At 39.3% G+C, this 18,419-nt stretch overlaps 1 protein-coding gene across 6 annotated transcripts in view; it reads left to right on the top strand.

The window, feature by feature from the left end:
- MACROD2 (mono-ADP ribosylhydrolase 2) overlaps positions 1–18,419 on the top strand; it is an 825,711-nt gene that overhangs the window by 108,357 nt on the left and 698,935 nt on the right. The window lies entirely within an intron of this gene.

Consider the following 18,419-nt stretch of genomic DNA (forward strand, 5'->3'; position numbering starts at 1 on the left):
CAAGGAGCAGGACACGCCGCGAGTTTCGCGAAAGGGCTTGGAAAAACCCTGTTTAAAACATAAATTAATACATTTCCTCAGTCCCGCTCGCCACATGGCATCTCCCTGGCACTGCAGGCTACGGCAGCTTTGGAAGATCGGAGGTTTTTCCCGAGGTGACTCCTTTAGGAATCATCGAGTGAGTAGGAACTGCCTGGTTCCTTCTCCACCCAGGAGATATCTTATCATCGCCAGCAGGACTGAGACTGACGGGAATCCTGGCCAGTCCTTAGGGATTTTTCCTGAAGTTTCTGCCCTTCAAACACAACCAGAAATGTATGGTCGTTAAAGGGCAAAGAGAAAACATCTTCCCCAGGTGTTTTATTCATAAAACCCAGTTTTCTTTCCCATAGCTTACAAGCGCACAAGTAGTGTTAGTTTTGGCAAATAAGGTAGATGTTTCTATTGTTTTGGTTTTTAAAAAATTTCCCATTAAATGGGGCATCTTTCCCAGCAGACAGCTGCTGCATTCATGAGCATCCTGCTCTCTTCATTAGCCGTGCACAAATGATCTTGGCCACCTCATGCAGGGTTTTGACCAGCACAGAGCCAATGTCTGGGGGAAGGCAGACTCCTGAAAAGTGGCTCTGCTGATGCTAGTTATCCTCTACTTGCACTTTTTGCTGTATCAGAAGACTACAAGACCAAGCTCCATTGATTTCAAAGAGGGCTCGACTTCTTTAAATCCTATAGAAACTGCCACATAGGTGCACCTTCTGTGCAAAACTTGAATACTTCAATTGCTGTTGATAGCTTTTGTCAAAAATAAAACCAGATGAACTTAAAAGTGTCAGACCTCATCCTTTATCAAGAGGATTTTATTAAATTTTTGAATGCCACTTGATGGATTTGATACTTAGGTATATGAAATGTTATGTACATGCTGTATTTATTCTACTAATTAAAAAAAATATCTAGATTGATTTTTCTTTATAAGGAAGGAAAGGATTTTTTCACTGCCACTTCAATTCTAATCTTTCCCTGAGAAGAGTAAAAACTAATAATAAATTGACTTCAGGTTAAGGTGCAATTGTCTGTATTGATAGTCCTGGCAGTGAGCTGTGCCCTAACCAGCTCAGAATTGTATTGCATATACATCTTAATGCACATCTAGCACATTATAGCCATATGGACACATGTATTATAGGCATAAGTATATGTATTATATGAATGGTGATACATCTGGTACTACAGCATGGCTGTATGTCATCATGTGAGACAGAATAGTGGGCTGTGGAACTATTAAGAGTTTGGAAATGCTGCAGATATCCTGTTTTTTTTTTTTTTTTTTAACTGAGATTCCTTTAAGATTATAGTAGTATTTTTCAAAAACACTGTGTATTTGGTATTTCTCAGCTGTATTAGGTAACAGATTCTAGGGTTATGTTGTTGTGCCATGTTGCTAAGCCTTAACACAGATCTGTGGGATGCTTATAAAAGATGTATATGGTACTCATCCAGCTATCTCTCAGCTTAATTACAAGGCTGGCCCAGTGCTTATGGCACTGGTTAGAAATTACAGTACATACTCCTAAAGAATTCCAAAGGGCATGTGAAAAATAATTACATTTTACCAGGTCACAGCTGCTCTGGAGTACTGAAAGGTCTTTAATGTGCTGTTGCAAACAGACTTTTGACTGTATTCTTTGATGTAAACTCCATAAATATACTTCTTAAGAAGGTGGATAGCCTTTAAAATACTCTTCATAAAAAATCTCTTGTACATGGCCACATTCTCCATATTTTTCTTAAAATGTAGGAATTCAAGGTGTCCTCAGTTTCAAGAGAATGGAGAAGTTCTGTTAAAAAGGATGGAGTTACTCAAATGTTGGGAATAAAAATATGAATATTTAACACATAGGCATGTTTATATTCCTAGGCGTGTGTATTCCTAGGTGTGCCAAAGCCTAGTAATATAATGAGATATTTTAATTGAATTTTTAAGTTAAAATAATGTTTTACCTGTATTTTGTTTATAGAATTAATTAATGCTCATGACACTGAGATTAAAGTTCTTGTCAGACCTACAGGGAAATTACCTTTTGGAAGACATAGTAATCTTGTTAATGCTTCATGGGCTGAGAGAGTTGAGGAGGTGTCAGGTGGGAAATTCAGAGTACTCACACTGCATACTGTGTTTCACAGAATTTTGTGCAGGTTTCTAACATGCTCTTGTAAGGTGCTATTAGGTCAGTGTGGTAATGATGATGCCTTTTTTTTTTTTTCCTCCTAAGCATCCTGATGGTGTGATAAGAATTGAAGTTCTGGGAACTCCCTCAGCCAAGAGTTGACCTGAATGACTCTCCCTGTGACTTGACAGGCTTTTTGGATATGCTTTGTCCTGCTGTAGATCAGGTTCCAGTCATATACATTTCCGGGCAGGACATTTATGAAATATTGAGAAACCAAACACCTTGACTGTGAAAGTGAAATTGAATCTGAGATCACTCATCCTCAGTGAAGGAGAGGGCTGGCTGTCTTCAAGAATCAAAACTGACCCCTTGCTTCGTTGAGCATCTCAGGGACAGATTTCTGTCAGATAAAGCTGAGAGTAATGGTTTGATATTCAATAGAATAAGCTGAAATGAATGTTATTGGGTATTAGCTTCAGACTTTTATGAGGTTATATTGATTTTCCAAAGCAAGCTGTCCCAAATCCAAGTTAGGCATGGGCTGATTTGTGGAGACCTGTAAGGAAAGAGGACTCTATGATATATGAACTTCAGTATGATACATGTTCTGTAAGGTTTCCTGATATTCACTAAGTAGTGTTTCTCAACAAATACATATTGCAGTTTGTATTAGACTTTAGTCTTTAAATGATCAGAATAATTTCAGAATTAGAATCCAGTTTCGGATATATTCCTTCCAAGTGCAAATGTCTGTCAAATTCATCTTTCAGCACTGTGTATGTACATAGAGTACCTTGTCAAAGTTGGTGCAGCAGCTCTGTATCAAATGCGACAAAAATGGGAGTGTAATCATGCAAGGCAGTCCACAGCAGAGCTAGAAATGAAGAGTCTAAAACTAAATACTCGTTTAAAAGTAGGTGGGCTCAAGTGTGCTTCTTTCTTTTCCCCTGCCAGAGGAATAATAGTTGTAATTGTGGCTATTTTGTTTGTCTGTAAAGGCCAGGAGGTTAGACCACTGTACCTGTATTTTCTTCCATTCCTCCCTCTTCTCTCCATGCTTTCTCCTCATTCTTCTTTCCTGCTCTCCTAAACAACCCCAGGGAAAAGCCCTGTCAACTCAGAACCACTTGTGATGCAATCACATCTGTATTTTCCCTAAGGCAAATAAACAGCTTTGCTTGTGAGATCATGTGCTATGGATAGCAAAATTAAGTAACTTAATAGGGCACTTGAAATTGCAAAGCCTTTGAGTACAGTATTTATTTTTTATTATTTACAGTATGTGCTGCAGTGGGTAAAGAAAGCTGACTCCATAAAGTCCATTCCAGGAAAGTTTGCTCCTAATGCTTAAAGTGAATATTTATATTTAAAAAGCAATTTCCTCTATTTGTTAGATGTCAAACCATGAAAACACCATGACAACATTTTTAGGAGAAACAGTGCTAACTCCTTCGCAGCTATGAAGAACATGGAGTTTTTCCTTGCTTACTTGACAAAGTAAGGAATGCTGTCAGAACACAAGAGACTTTCCTTTTGCTTGATGTGGCTTTGAAAGTGTGTTAAAGGGAGGAAAAATAATGTTCCTCCAAAACAACCTTGAAAACCTTAGCTGAGATTGTTAGTAATGTCTAGTGTGTGTGAGGAAGAATCCTGTGAAGGAAAAAACCTGCTGTTCTGCCCTCAGGGTAGAGTTCTGCATTTGCAAATTCACATTTTTATGGATGAAGCATATAGTGAGCTGAACAAAGTGGTAAATGCATTTTTACACCTGCCTCTATAAAAAGGGTTCCAGTAGTACAGAAATACATAAAAAACCCCTGAAAAAATGCCAACATGAAACCTTCTGAAATGGCAGGGAAAAAAACCCCAAAATCTGGTGCCATTTTGGTTTTGAGCTCTTTCTTGGAGCTTTGTTTGGAACAGCTGCCCAGAGCCAGCCTTCGAGGATAGAGAGATATGCAAGGCAGGGGTGGTCTGGGGCTTGCTAAGAAGGGGCTTGGGATGGATGACTCCTTTCTGTCCATGTTCCTTTTTTGCCTGTTAATGTTGGAACTCATTGCTGCTCCTGCTGGTGCCTGTTTAGATACTGATCAGACAATCAGTTGGGCAAAATTCTTGTTTCTTGTTTTATATTCATATGCAGTTTTTATAAATCTCAGTTCTTCATAGGTTTATTCTGAAAACTTGAAAGTCACATGCTTTCTATTTGCAGGCCATGAAAGTAGTTCTGGTCCTTTCTCTTTGTTTTTACTTCCTGATAGCCCCAGATGATTTTCTGCCTTTGTCTTTCCTCTCACTGTACTTAGCCTCCCTCTGCCAGGCTTTTTGCATATGCCCTGCTTCTTATCCACCTCCTCCCACAGTGCCCAACAGTTGTTTCTCCACACGTCAACCCACATGGAAACATTCACATTCCAACTTTTTTTGCATTCTGCATTTTTTTGTGCATTGATTTTATGCCGGGAGAAGCTGCTTCTGCTGAGCTCTTTTCTCTCCCTTATTGTCCTTCTTTGGCCCCTGTTACATGTTAAAGCGTTTCCTATTTTATTTCCTTCTTCTATGAGTTGAGCAGTCTCACTTAGGTCTAATCTGGTAAAATTACAGTGGCTAAGTTTTCTGCACTTGTATAGTGTATGAGTTCCCCAATTTGAATATTTAGCATTCCTGGTAAACTCAAAGCAAGTGTATACAGTGCTGCTGAAGGCATTAGGTGGTGATCTGTAATCTCTACAAAAATGTACACCCCCTGCTTTGCAGGCAAATCGAAGCATTAGCACATTTATTTTGGCCAAATGCACCACCCTAGCTGTTTGTGTCTAGTCTATGTTAATATCTAGCAATAAGCCCGAGTCTGTGCATTTGCTGATTTGCTTGTGTAATACCTGGGTTTGAAATTACGAAAGGCTGTGCCAGTGTTGAATATATGAATAACTCAAAAGTGTTTATTCTCAGGAAAGACTAAGTTTACATTGTCTGAACAGATTTATTTAGTCGTGAGCAGGGGTTATTATTCTGTCTTCTTCTGTTCAGCAAGAGAGGCTGTTTCAGGAATGGCTTTGTACAACAGCAGTTAATGGGGCTGGCAGAAAGTTATGGGTTGATATGGTCATTAAAAGTGAGTTAACAGGAATTTTGAAATTTCCCTGGCCATGAGAAATGTAGTGATGACATTCTGACTCAGGAAATGGACACACATACAGAATCTTTATCTTAGTTGAGAAGACAAGTAAGTTTTGTACAAGGCTCAACCCCACCAGCACCATCTGCATGAATTGGTGTGGGCGCTGGCGTGTTTTCAGCATCTGCTGGCTGAATGTGCTGTGGAAAGATCCTTGAAGCTAAACAGAAAAAAAAAAAATAGTTGTAAGGCATATGTGTGTGTTCTTTCACATTTCCTATCCTAGTCATACATTATTAATGGTGATTTTACTTTTTACCCATGAAATTTTGTTTAGAATTTCCCTCTAATTCACAGGAGATCTCATTCCTAAAGCACTGGCGTGCTCAGCAGAGGCATCCTATTTCCTTTGAGTCTCAGAAGCACATTCAAGTTGGACAGTTTCCCAGCTACTCCTAGAGCAATCCCTCTTCAATCTTCACTAATTCCAACACCTAGAATGACTAGGGACACTGAGGAGTGAGAGAAGCTCTCCCCAACCAGGTGTCTACCCAGAACATAAGCAGGGAAGTGAGGAGAAGGCCTGACACCTGGGAATTACTTTGAGCAGGTGATGGACATGCATTTAGTGGGTATGACTTGCTGCTACTGAGGATGAAGTTCATTGAAGTGATGAGAGGCTGAATTTTCATGGGAATCGGAATCTGAAATTATATTTAAGCTTCGTATCTAGAGCAGTCTTCCTCATTTTCTTTTTTTTTTTTTCTCCCTTCCTTAATTCATCTTTAATCTCCTTCCTCAAAGGTTTTGTTCTTTGGCCTTGGGTGAACACACACTAATCCCAGGGCCTTGGAGGAAGTGTTGGGAGTCCTAAAGAGAAGTAACCTGTAGGAACCCGTGAGAGACCTTCAGCTCTGTGACTCAGGAAAACAAAGCCATTTGGCTGACCTGGATGTCGCTGTGTGTGATGTGCAGCACGTAAGATAGTTTAGGTGACTTGCCTGAAAAGGTGACAACAGCAACTTTGTTAGTAAAGAGCAGAGTCTGACTCTTTCTTTGAGTTCCTTGTTTCTCCTCTCACCTGACAAGTAAGAAAACCAAACTCCTGCCTTTCACATACAGAGCTGAGCATGCTTTTGTCTCCACTAAGAATGGTCTACACTGTAGTAGCTTTGTATCCAACTCATTGGTGGGGAAAATATTCTCAAAGCTGCTTTACCATCACTCTTCCACCTGCTGCTCCACCTAAACCCCACTGCTCTTCACTGAAGGTTTGTGGCATTGATGCCAGAGGTTTCATCTCCATTCCCTTCTGTAAAAAATGTTGAAGGCAGGCTTGGCTCTCCCAAGACAGCAGGTTGAACACAAGGTCTGTAGCACAGTCATCACAGTGTAAGTGATGCCATGGGCTAGAGAGATCAGTGATATACACTCTTGAGTGGTTTGGCTTCTCATTTCTTTGCTTGCTACTCTAGATGGGTTTTAAAACCAGAATATAAATCTATTTCTAATCTTCAGGTATTTTGACAACAACTCGGAGGTGCAAAATGCAGTTTTGCACATTGCTCTGAAAGCAGAACTACTTAGTGCTGGTATTGACAGGGCTAGCTGGACCCATGGTCTGAATCAAATATGGTATGTATGTAGTCCTAATTAGAGCATTACTGTATCTCTCTCCACACACGCAGTCTTTCAGATACAGTAGAATGTGTGAGAACTATTTAATTACCACTTATTGACAAAGAAAAAAATAAAATCTTCATTTGAATGAGAGAAGCAGACAGAGTCCCTCATTAAAACTGGAGTAGTTCTTGACCTGTTCAATGATTCTTTAAAATCATGCATTTCTCAAACCATCAGCAACCCAAACGGGCACATTATTTATGGGTTTTGTTCACCTCATATGTACCTCAGCGTGTCTTCAGGTATATTCAAAACCATGCAAAATGCTTGTTACAATAGCAACATCGTTTTGTACATAAAACCTCAAACCTTTTACAAATAAATTGACCATAGTATCCCCCGAGATGCAAAGTATGATTTTTGAAGGTGATGCTTGAAACATCTGCTTTTGTAGTTATAATGCACTGAAACCAGAAGTTTGCCTTGCAAATGCCTGCAGATGCAACACCCAAACTCCAAGAGAAGCTCAGGAAGAGCTGTTAACAGCTGCGCTGGGAAATTACCTTCATATTTAAATATGAATGCATCTAAAAATAGCCCCAGTGAGAAATGAAAACTCCATTTGTTGTTAGACTGCCTAGTATTTGTCTTTATTTCTAGTTGGTGTTATTTTACATTATTATTCATGGTTATAACAAAGACTATTTCGTTTCTTGATCGTTTCTCCCAGGGGTTGTAGAGAGGTTCTGATTGCAATTGTAAATTCTTTAGCGAACAAGTCGTGATTGCTATGGATTGTTCAGCCACAATCATTTTGAGCCTGTGCCGGGTCAGCTCTGTGCACACAGTGGAGCCTAGAAGCACATAACAGAAGGGATTCAGGTTATTGAGTTCAGCTCCTCAATACTCCAGGCAAGAGCATCTAAAAATGGATTTCCGCAGTACATCTGGTTGGCTGCTGCCACAGAGGGCAGCCCCATCTCCACTTTTCTATCAGCTTGTGTTTGGCCAGGCCTTTAGTCAGCTCAGCTGCCAAAAATGCAGACTTCCTCCCAGAATGAAGTACATTTTGGTGGTGCTGCTTTTCCATGCAGCTTTTGATGGAACCAGACAAGTGCTGATGCCTGTGGGACCGTCCTGTTCCACTGCACTTCGGTTGTTGGGTCCAGCTGAAGTTGTCTTTTGTGGTCAGCTTTAACTGTATTTCAGGTATGCTTTTCAGAGAGGTGAAAAGTCAAGTTTTGAGCCTCATTAGGGGCTCTATTTAGTCTCCATGGATTTAATAGAAACTTTCTGTGTCTGTGTGCATAGAACAAGTGAAATTCATGCACTCGAAGAGCAGATGAGCCAGCTCTGAATGACAGCCAGTCACACTGCACGTCACAAATTGCTGCTGGCTCAGTTTCACTTATTTGTTTGTTTACTTCACCGTTCTGAGCTGCCTGTAAAACAACTGCAAAGCCCTGCTGCCTGCTAGTTATGGTTTTCCACCCACCATTGCCATTCAAAACTGACTTCAACGCTGCATCTGTGAACTTCTGCCTTAGAGGTCTCGTACAGCCTTGTTCTTAGTAAACGTATGAGTTTGGCATATGCAGCTGTCAAATTTCTTGCTGTTTATGTCGCCTGTCATATTACTACAAAAACATTTTTCTTCTTTGCTTTTCAATTTCTGATACTAAAAAGAAATACTCATCTCTTTCTGTAACATGTAATTCTACATCTACTGTATTTTTAATAACAATAGATGCCATGACATGCTGCGGCTGTTACTGTGGAATTACTTTGTTGTTTTCCCTATGGTCTAAGGATTTTAATATGTTGGCCAAATGCCTCATTGAAAGGATTGTGGTATTGGCATGGAAATTGGCACTTCCATCAAATTGTGTGGCAGCTGTTCATTCTGTCCTGAGTGTAACAACTCTTTGCTCTCGCAATGTGGTGCTTGTGTTACTTAAGGTTTCAAGTAGAAACAGTCTCATGTAACTAGTGATGAAATGTACAGCACTTATTCTGGGAGTCCCTGAGCAGTGGGTGCTGCCAAAGACAAGGCAGGCTCTCTTCACTCTTGTGACCAGTGACTCGAGGAAATGGAATGAAGCTGAGTTAGGGGAGGTTTAGGTTGAATATCAGGAAGGGTTTTTTTACCCACAGAGGGGTGTGTACTTAAAGGGCTCCCCAGGGAAATGGTCACAGCACCAACTCTGACAGAGCTCCAGAAGCATTTGCACAATGCTTTTAGGCACATGGTGGGATTCTTGGGATTTACTGTGCAGGACCAGGAATTGGGCTCAATGATCCTGATGGGTCCCTTCAAACTCAGCATATTCTGTTGTTCTATGATTATGAATCCTATGTAGCCAGCTTTGAAATCTATATGTCTTCGCATCCTAGGGTGGTTTGGGTCCGTTCCCTTCTTAGAGATGAAGAGAAGTTACTAGCATTGATAGTTAGCTGCTTTTGGAGTGACTGCTGGGAAAACATCACTGTACCTCTGTAAACCCAGGAATGCTGTGCAGAAAAGCAGGGAATGTCAATTTGTCCTTTGCTATTGGTACCCCAATCTGTAGAATGCTGTGTATTAGGAAAACATATTTACATAAGCTTGGCCAGAGAGTCAGGAGGACATAGTAGGGATTTGCATTTTCATTTTGGTGAACAAACACCGCTGCTGTCTTGTGTTAGTGGCAAAAAGCAGAGGTAGATGGGAATGAAGGCAGCCGTGGCAGCCAAACCAGGAGTCATTTAGCAGAGGAACGATGAGGCATCACTGTAGCAGGCACTGACCTGTTGCTGGCCTGTGAAGGGTTGTACCTTTCCACTTTGAAGCTCTACAAGTTTAATAGCTTTAACCCAAAGGCTTTCAGAGTTCTGTTGGATATCCCTATAATACCATAGATAGCTTTGCATACGTATTTTTTATTTCATCTCATGGCAGTGATAAGCTGCCTGGATTATAGGCATCTTTTTGAAATTGCTAATTAAAATTCCTTTAAAGGTTTTGGATTTGCAGACTGAGCACTCTTCTGTATTGTTTCAGAAGTGGGTGTTATAAATTTTGTAGGCATTAGTGTATTGTTTAGAAAACAGATGTTATTTGATATCTTCAAGTCATCTGACTTTTTCTGGGTGAGAGGGAGAGCGCTGCAGACAAAGAGGAATTTTAGAACCTGGGCTCTCAATTTGTGTCCTATGGCCTGCAAGCTCTTTTACCTTTTTCTGGATGGCTTAGTCATCCATCCAGTTACTGGTGATTCTGCTTTAATGTAGGCACTTGAGGCCTGGATTTTGGGTCTGTTATCTAAAGTGGAGTTCATAGCATTTTAAATTTTAAAACTATTACTTTGTAATAGTCTGTTGCAGTGATCTGCAGCAGAGAAAACAAATTGGTTACTACAGGAGTAAGTAATCTCCTAGAACAGGGGAAAATAACCATATAGAAGAATGAAGGAAATACTTTATGGCTTCTATAACTTTTTTATAATCAAATGTGACTGCTTTCCTCCCTGCCTGTGCTCTGCATACACATGCACGTACATATTTTCCTTACATTCCAAATGTTTCTGATCAAAGCAGCTAGTTGCAGGCACAAATGCTGTTAGGAAAATATCAGTCCTAGAAACAGCAGCTATTGAAAGATTAGATGTGACTGAAAACAAAATCTTGTAGAAAAATTTCTAATGTAATTGTAACATAATTTGTTGCTGCTCTTGCTCTGCTATGGCATGATTAAGTACTGAATTTGAATCAGCTTTTAAAAGAAAATGCTTACTTTCATTCCACAGCACAATCGGCAACTAAATAAAAGTTCAGACTGGATTTCTTTTCCAGCCCTCTTTTCACAGAGAAAGAGAAATGTACATAGGGTCTTTTGTATTTTGCAGAGGGGAAGTGTAGCACAATAGACCCGTCGGAGGAAAGCAATTCCGATAATCAGTTTTCTGTACTACTTATTACAACTGGTCAGGACTGAGGTTTAATTAAATTTTAGGGATAAAGGACAATAGAGTGTGCTAAGGATGGCGAGTCAGCTTAAACTTAGAATTTCCTGGCTTTAATCCATTTCTGTGCCAACTGAGTAGTACTTCAATGTATGACTTCAGGTCGGATTCTCTTGTATAGAAAGTAATAACTCTTGAGGTTTTTGAAGTTTTCCAGTGTCTCCTTTTACTTCCAGAATAATTATTAATTCATGAGTGGGTAATGAGAGCGTGGCACCTGGGAATGCCCCCCTTCTGTGCCAAGTTTCAGCACTGTGGGTTCACACACAAGTTTGTTAGTTTGTCACTCTTTTTATAACAATGCTAAAATACAGTGATTTCAAAAGGATAGTTTATTAAGAGCAAATGTGTTTTGACTCTTAAATGTTTTGTATCAAGTTTAGAGAAGATGAAAATAACCTGGTGTGCCATTAGGACATTTAGAGTGACCTTCTGTATAATGGGGCCCAAATAACCTCTTGACACTATTTTTTGGTATCACAGCTGTCACAGGCACAGCTTCAAAAGACATCCTGTCTTCCAAGGTGAAGAGTCTGCTGCATATCTTAAATATGAACTGTTGCATGCTTGTCCTCCAGACTGCCATTGCTATTAAAACCTGTTTCAGTTTGAGATCTGCCTGGTGGCAGTGGCGTTGGACATTCTCAGCAAGACAAGGGTAATCTATGTGATAAGAATTGTCACATATTCTGGGGTTTGATGGCTGCAGGTAAATCACTCCTACCTTGCTGTTGGATGTGTATATTAACTACATTCTTCCATTTCCCCACACTGAAATAAATTTTCTAAGTTTTGAATTCTTTCTTTAGAGCTTTTCTAGTGCTTTTCTAGAGCCATTAACATTTTTTTCCTAGGTCAGATACAGCTTCAGCAGTGATTGCTTCAGTTTGTGCTCAACCAACAGCAAATTCAGAATTAAAAATAATTAAACAAAATTTAAATTCTTTATTGATGGCATTCACACTCTGGCATCATTTTAGCTACGCCTTTTTGTCAGACTCACAGTCTACAGACCTTTTAAAACCAGTTTTGTAGAATTCTATTTCTCAGGCACATCTAGAATATTATAAAAAAAGAAAAGCAGAAAAGATTATGTAGCAGGGTGCCTGGAATTTTACTTTTGTATTCTTTAATATTCATAAGAAGTGTGAGCTGGTATTTCTGCCATGCACTGTACTTCTGTGCTACGTTAATATTTCTTAATGAACAAGTGCCACTGTTTTAGTATCCCCTTACATAATTATTAAGTAATTAAATAAAATATGCTAATTGTGGAGAACCCCAAAACACTATGTTGAGATATGTTTAATTCTCCTACTGTGAAAGAAAACACTGCTTCACAAACTTTCCTTTTCATGCTTTTTCCTTCGCACACTTCACACACTTTTTGTGGGTGATATACTCAGCTACACTGGCATGTTATGCACAGTCTGTGCTGCACTTTTGCATTACAGTAGTTTTTCTTCATTGATGATGTGACAAATTAGAAAAACCTAACATGATAAATCAATGCACACCTTATATCTTTTGTATCTATCTGCCTTTTAGCTGCTGTTATAGGATACATTTGTGGACCTCCATGGTATGGGTAGGAATACCTAATATTTGAAAAACTTTTAGGCTTAAAAATATGTTTGTAATTAGTTAATTCTGATGTAGAATAATTTTATTGAATAAATTAGGAACTATAATAAAATAGAGGCGACACCTATAAATTTTGCCGATGCATGATTACATTGAAAACTGCTTCACACTACCTAACTGTATAAACAGTGTTAGTAAGCCTAATTTTATAGACTGTAAATATTTGGATTGGCATTTGTCATAGCATTTAGTTAGGACAAGTCCCTATACTGTATTTATTCCCAGACTAAGACACATGCTGCCTTTACACAGATGTTCCAAATCAGTGTGTTCGGGCTGCTTATTCCCACCTACATTCATGAATCATTTGAAGAGGGAGGATGGAAAACACTGACAATTTTACAAATGCAATTCCAGAAACTCATTAATAAATATGTTTCATATGCCCCCAAATCTTGAATTAACGACAGACCTGATATGAGAATGTGCAAATGATACCTACTGCCCATTTTTTCCAGTGTTTGTGCTGTAAATGGTACAGGGAATGCTGTTGAGTAATTTTGCTCAATGATGGGCTACATATTGCTTTTACAGAGACCAGTTTTGTGCTTCAGACAACAAAAACTCTAGATTTTGTTGTTTGGGTTTTTTTAAAATTCTAATTGCTGAAAAATTATTTCAGCTAGTCTTGCTTATCATATAACAACAAAGTTTTAGGGCAATTGACCTGCTGACCTTAATTCCCAGGAAACTGTCACATTTCTTCTTTATTCCTTTGTTCATCCTAACAATGTGACCCAAAATACTACTGAGCTTTAAAGTTTCTCAGCGTAGTAAGGTCAAGCTTTAGTCGCCATAGTTACAGTTCAGCTCCGAAGGTCAGAGGGCAAATAGATTAATGATGTCAGACACATCTTTAAATGGTTCTTACACTGCTTCGCCGTGCAGTGAGCAGCTGAGCATATTTGAGATGACAAAGGCCTCCTTAAGTCTTGCTAATAGGAGGATCCTCGGAGATGTCTGATGGAAAGGTCCTTTCCGCGTTCAATATTGAGCGGCGGTGGGCGCTGGCAGCGGCTGCTACGCTTCACACTGTCAGAAGAATATTGCAAAGAGTGGATAAATAGCTGCTGCTCCCCTGTGCCTTTCGTTCTGGACATCCGATTCCTTTGTTCAGGATTCAGTCCAGTGGTTAAAAGCCTCAGAGAGGATGTAAAATAGTAAGCTGAAAGAATATATTGCCATTCTCGATGAAAGACGTGAGCTTTCCTCTGCGGTGGTGAGGTGAAGCCAAGCATGAGCGTGCCTTTCTCCTGGTAGTTATTAATAAAAGCCCTTCTTCATACATGTAGTAGTCAGATATTAATAACATATATCCATTCTTCCTCTCGATAATGAAACATTTTAAATTAAAAAAGGAAATATGGCTCACTTGATGACTTACATGGGTTCCTTGTGGAATAAGCCTTGGTTTGGTCTCACGTAGCCCATTTTTATCAGAATCCAAGACTAAGTTGCTGTTTGATCATTTTACTTTACGAGCAAGAATGTTTTTCCTTTATAAGATCTTATTACTTGCACACCTGCACTATTGCACTTTTTTAAAAGAATGATGCATATTGCACAAAAATGAGAAGCCTTGGGTGACTTGTCATCATTGCTACGGTAGTTAAAAAAAATAAAAACCAAACCAATAACCCCCCAAACCCTAGCAATGCACTTTCACATGCACTATAACCCAGTATGGTCAGCTAGCTTCTGATTTTGAAATAACATCTATGTGAACCATGAATTTATTCTTGAAATGGAAATCCAGCTAATGGCTTGTGAAAGTCTCCAAACTGAATAAAAAGAATAAAAACTTTATAATGAATTATGGAAGCCACATCAATATTTTTTTTTATTATATGTATACACTGTCCTTCATCAAAATGCATTATCAATTCATCATTGAGTAGTTGACAGCAGGAAAGTAGGAACTGTTGATGTAAAACTAATTTGGATGAAGAGGGGAGTGAGAGCCTTTCTGCAACAGTGTCCTGATGCTGCTGGATGGAAAAATATTGTCAGTCCTGAGAAGGACTTGATTGCCTGGTGCTGTGTTACAGACTTTGCTTGTGACTGGCAGAACTGTGTAGTACTTCCTCTTCAATCCACTGGAATTAATTGCAGGAGAAGAATTTGGACACCCAATGGTCAGCAAAATAAATGCTGATCTGTCAGGGCTTGTTATATTGGGCTGTACCAAGGGCATTACAAACAAATATTTTTGTTCTTTCAGAGACATGAATATATTACTTATGCTTCTGAAAGGTGCACTGTTAGCTTTTTGGATCATTTTCATAAGCCTTTTTTATCTTTATATTTGATATTGAGCAGTTTGTGTTCCCTTCAATCTGAAGTTCTGGGAGTGCAGTGTTGTCTTTATTCTAATACTAATGAAGAATAGACCACTCTAATCAAGTTCAAATACCTTTTAATTGTTGCTGTGAGGTACAAGAAGAAGCTCCTTATTTTCCAATATTGCTTTTCCAGCCTTGTAGGATATATTATAGTCTCTTTCTCTATAACTCTCTCTTTCCTTTGGCCAAGTGCAGTTTCCTTTTCTTCCTCAGAGAACTAATCTAATACTTGAGAGTTAAGCACTGCCTGCATTTCTTATGTTCGTAGGTGCTCATCTCCACCAGTCCAAATTGTTTCACTGATACTCACACCTCTCCTGTGAGAGGTTGCTGCTTTTGCACCTACTTTTTCACCTGAGATAAGTTTTGGTTTCATCAATGCACAGAGTCAGTCATCCATGGAAGGTTTTGGGTTGGAAAGGACCTTAACAATCATCCAGTTCCAACCTCCTGTCATGGACAGGGACACTTGCCACTAGTCTGGGTTGCTCAGAGCCCTATCCAGCCTGACCTTGAACAGTTCCAGGGATGGGTCATCCACAGCATCTCCAGACAGCTGATTTCAGTGCCACCCTCACAGTAAATAATTTTTTCCTAATATCTGATGTAAACCTACTCTCTGTTAGTTTGAATCCATTCCCCCTTGTCCTCTCTCTCCATGTTCTTGTAAACAATCCTTCTCCATTTTTCTTGCAGACTTCCTTCAGGTACTGGGTATGTCACCCCTAAGCCTTTGTTGTATAAATTCTTTCAAGCTTATTAGTGTTGTGGAGACTTTCATATGTCAGCTGCGACTAAGAAGTTAACTGATATTTTTGAAGAATATTTCTTTTAAAGAGTAACTGAGTTTGTCTTGGCCTTGGGAAAACTGAGAAGTTCATGTGTGTGGCATACCTGGATATACTAAATACTGCAGCTGGGCCTGTGGCATGTAACCAAAGTGAGAGAGGGGGTCTGACAGCACAGGAACTGGGGCAGAGCACCAACAATTCACATCGATCACGGATAGAGCACTGGGTAGTAAAAAAATAATGCAATGCTGTCCATGTATAGGTCCCATACCAGGACTGTTTCTAGACAAAGATATTCTTGTCCAAGGTGAAAAAGCAGCTGCTGCAAACTTTCTGCAGGAGACTCTTCCACTTGTTTCCTTACAGCTCTGTGCACCTTTCAGTTCTTAACTGGTACAACAGCTCAGCTAAGGGACTTCTTAATGTGGCAGGTTCTGGACTGACAGCACTTGTATCCCCTGGGAGCTGTCAGATACTGCTGCTGGGGTTTGATTTGCCTGTGATCATTCAATGATTAGTAATGACTCTATTTCTTTACGGTCATTATTTTGAGGGAATTTTATGTGATTGACAGAACCGCATAATTAAGAAAGATGAAAAATAAACCCACTCCAAACTTTGAGCTAGTCAGCTCTCAAAATGTGCTTTGTGATGTGGGAAAATGTGTTTGCCATTCTGTAGATTTAGACATTGATGATACAACCCAAGATCCCTTGGTTTCTAGAGCCTTACTGTGTGTGCTTTACTGGCCAGTTTGAATTGTTGGGAACTGCATCTCAAACTGAATTATTATTTTGTAATGCTGCAGCAGCCAAAAGTTAGCCTCAGTTTCCATGTCCCAGTCATGAAGTGTATTAAAGGGGCTTGCATCTCAACATATGGACAGTGATTCTCTGCTGGATGCAGACTATTGGTACATAATAAACTAATTGTAAACCTGATAAAACAAATGCTGGAAGAGTAAAAAAATTTATTAGAATCTCTGGCTACAAATTTACATGCCATATCCTTCCAAAAAACCCACCAAAATCAAGGAAGTTTGCCAATTTAATAGTGAGTTTTGCTAGGTTTTAGTTTGTATGTTTTGACAGATGTTGTAGCTACATATTCTGCTAGATTTATTTGTGTCCATTAAGCACTGATGTCCTTCACTGGCTTCAGCCACGGCAGGAGAGGTGCCTGTGAGCACCTTTGTAAAACCTCCACAGAAAGGGACTCCCTTTGTCCAGCTCCAGGGATCCCTTGGAATGACTGACAGCAGAACTTGCTTTCCCTGCTCTGAACAATCAGATTCCTTTCATTTGCAGCCTCTTTTAGGACAGTTCCATGAATTTTCCTTGTGCTCCCTAGCATTGCCCCTCCACTTGTCCCTGTGGCTGAGCTTTCATTCCTGCTGAAACTCGAGGCGCTGTTACTGGCCCACGTCTTTCCCTATCTGAAACTAATTCTTCTTCCTGATGGTCTTGAGGGCAGCCTGTGCTAGTCACATCAAAGGTCTGGTTTCTTTCGGGGCAGTACTTGATAGGGCTGGAAATTTCCACAATATTTTCCTGATGTTAATAGAGGAGCTCTGATTTATGAGAGATATAATTCTTCCAGCTTTAACTTTTACAATTCATGAAGCTGCTCGTGTCTGGGGTTATTATTAGATTAGGTATCCATTTTCTTAATAAAAAACGTGGATAAGTGGAGGCTCAACATGAAGATTCAAAAAGGGAACTGTAAAAAAATTACTGAATAATATAATTATTTTTCAGGATAATTTGTTTTATACTAATCTTACTGTGCAAAATGTGCTCAAGCACAACTTGGAGTGATTTGCAATCTTACTTCTGAAAAACAATTTTTATGTATGATAATTAAGTAACTTCTGATAACTCTGTGCTATCAAGTACTGTGGGTTTTTTCTTTTTCAACACAATGTATAACAAACCACTGCTGTCCCCATCGCTGCATCAAAATAAACCTGTTGAACTGAAGTTTTCACCATTTTTGTGTCTCAAAAATTTTATTTGGGAAGCTTGTAAAAAAAACCAACTTTCTAATGTGAAGTCTATTCCCTGGACTACAAAGTGGCATAAAAGCAGATTTTTTGAGGTGATTTCCTAAAATCACCAGAGACTTGGACTATTCATTGCATGTGTGGTATGGTTACGTGAGTGACTGTGTACAGCGACTTTTAAGCCATTTACCAGTTTAAGATAAATGGGAATTAAATGATGGGGGAAACCTGTAGTAGCCAAATCTACTGACATGTTGCTTTTTAAATGTGAAGTTTATAGAGACCCTTGAGTGTCGTGGCTGATCTGATTGTCTGCCATTACATCCACTCTGCCATTATAAATGGTGTCTGGCAGAGTGGATGTAATTTGTGTACAAAATGAAACAAGCCCTTAAGGGTAAAAAGTACTGCAGGTTTTTTTTAACATAAACACAAGCATAATGCAGGCTGCTTATGGAGGCCTTGCTATTTTCCTGTGTTTAATCTCATCCTTTACTGTACACCCCTACTTAGGTAATGTTTCATTTTAATTCCTTTCATAGTGAAAATTCTTATTTTTTTAAAGCATCTGAGATTTCTTTTTGGTCAAGAACTCTTTGAAGTGCCCAGGAATACTACTTACAGCTGCATAAATTGCTTGGCACTGTAATTATAATCCCATTTCTCAAAGGTATATAAGAGGAGAAACAAAAAGGGGCTTCCCCTACTCTTGTTTACATGAAAAAAT

The sequence above is a fragment of the Taeniopygia guttata genome, chromosome 3, assembly GCF_048771995.1.
Source record: "Taeniopygia guttata chromosome 3, bTaeGut7.mat, whole genome shotgun sequence".
Lineage (NCBI taxonomy): Eukaryota > Metazoa > Chordata > Aves > Passeriformes > Estrildidae > Taeniopygia > Taeniopygia guttata.